The following is a 1,999-nucleotide window of genomic DNA, read 5'->3' as shown; positions in this document are numbered from 1 at the left end:
AGTTCAGTTCTAGTTCAGTTCTAGTTCAGTTCTAGTTCAGTTCTAGTTCAGTTCTAGTTCAGTTCTAGTTCAGTTCTAGTTCAGTTCTGGTTCAGTTCAAGTTCAGTTTAGTTCAGGTCCGCTTTAGTTTTGTTCTAGTTCAGTTCCACTTTAGTTTTGTTCTAGTTCTGTTTTAGATTTGTTTTAGTTCTGTTCTATTTCTGTTCTGGTTCTGTTCTAGTTCTCTTCTATTTCTGTTCTAGTTCTGTTCTAGTTCAGTTCTAGTTCAGATCTTATTCAGTTCTTGTTCAGTTCATGTTCAGTTCTTGTTCTGTTCTTATTCAGTTCTTGATTTTTAATAATAAAAAAATTGATATTTTGTTCACTAATTGCTGCTGCCTCACCACTGTAGTTTTTCAAAAGAATACCTACTCTTTCTGTTATGTTAACCATTTGTCGTTAAGTTAGAAAGAGATAATAGCAAATATCTCGTTTCTTATTGGTTGTAATGTCAGCAATGGAGTTGAGTTGATTTTATTTGATTGGTTGCTGAAACTGTATAGCATATGACTACTGTAGTTTGTTTTTAAAAAAATGTATATTAAAACCACAAATAATTCACATGAACTTTTGAAAAAAAGCAACTTTTAACAATTTTCTTGAAAATATTAAAAAAAATATATTCCCACAAATTTCGCAATAGACAAGATTTTGCAAGACATATATTGTTTTAATATAAAACAAAAAGAGCAATGAACTTTTTATAAATGAAATTATCATTAATTTTATAAAAAAAAATTAGTTTTTAGTAAACTAAATTTAAGTTTCCTGGAGCAATTGTTTTTATTTAGTAAACTAAATGAGGCACTTAAACGTGACATGCGATTTAGTTTTTAGTTAAAAAAAATAAAATTTGTTTAAATTCTTATTAAAGGGTTTTATAAATAAAATTTTTTTAAATTTAAAACTATAAATCAGTAAAAAGTTTTTAAGATTTCCTTAATTTGTTAAAAAAAATATAATTAATTGTAATTACTTTTGTTTAAAGATTTCGATGATGCATTTTGCACAAACATTTTGTTATTTTTCAGTAATAAATTTTACAAAGTTTTTTTATCTTGTTTTACAACAATAGCTTGTAAAATAGTAAAAAATCAAGATTTTTTCCCATCATATAGGATCTGGAGATTTATGTGGTAAATATTGTTGTTGTTGTTGTTTTATATCTAAGGCATAAACCTAGTAATTTGCAGTTTTCGTGTCATGATCGGTTGTTGTTTGTATAATTTTTTCTCTATATATTTTTGTGTCTACAGTTGTTTTTGTTTTTTCACCTTAATAGAATTTGTTAAAAACATTTTAGTAAATTAATTTTACGTTACTGTCGTTGCATTATTTCAATCTTCTAATTTATTTACAGAACAATAGTTGAAATACTGTTGAAATCTAGATTTTTCATGGGAAACGATATTTATTTTTTTTTCAAATGACAATGCCATTTTGCGATAAAAATAAACAACTGTAAATAGATTTCAACACTTTTGTCTTAATTTACTTATTAGGGAAAAAAACACAACAAAATAACACATATTAAGATTGAAATCCAACAAACAAAACAGATATTTAAACTAAAGCTGAAATAATTGGCTCTTACGGAAAAAAAATTCTACCCAAAAGAAAAAAACTAATTTCTACTACTTCAGCTAAAACGAAAGACTTAAGACAAAAACTTTGCAATTCAAAACAATCTTATTAAATACTAAAAGTACACTTTTAGTTCATTAAGAGATCAGTCCTAGTATAATTCTGGTTCGTTCTAGTTCAGTTTTAGTTCTAGTTCAGTTCTAGTTTAGTTCTAGTTCAGTTCTAGTTCTAGTTCAGTTCTAGTTCAGTTCTAGTACTAGTTCAGTTCTAGTTCAGTTTTTGTTCAGTTTTAGTTCAGTTCTAGTTCAGTTCTAGTTCAGTTCTAGTTCAGTTCTAGTTCAGTTCTAGTTCAGTTCTAGTTCAGTTCTAGTTCAGT

At 26.6% G+C, this 1,999-nt stretch overlaps 1 protein-coding gene across 1 annotated transcript in view; it reads left to right on the top strand.

The window, feature by feature from the left end:
• The window catches only part of LOC111683924 (suppressor of hairless protein), a 6,738-nt gene that overhangs the window by 3,018 nt on the left and 1,721 nt on the right, over positions 1-1,999 (top strand). The window lies entirely within an intron of this gene.

Source organism: Lucilia cuprina, chromosome 2, assembly GCF_022045245.1.
Source record: "Lucilia cuprina isolate Lc7/37 chromosome 2, ASM2204524v1, whole genome shotgun sequence".
Taxonomy (NCBI): domain Eukaryota; kingdom Metazoa; phylum Arthropoda; class Insecta; order Diptera; family Calliphoridae; genus Lucilia; species Lucilia cuprina.
The sequence above is the reverse complement of the archived record's forward strand: the minus strand, read 5'-3'. Positions and strand labels throughout refer to the sequence as shown.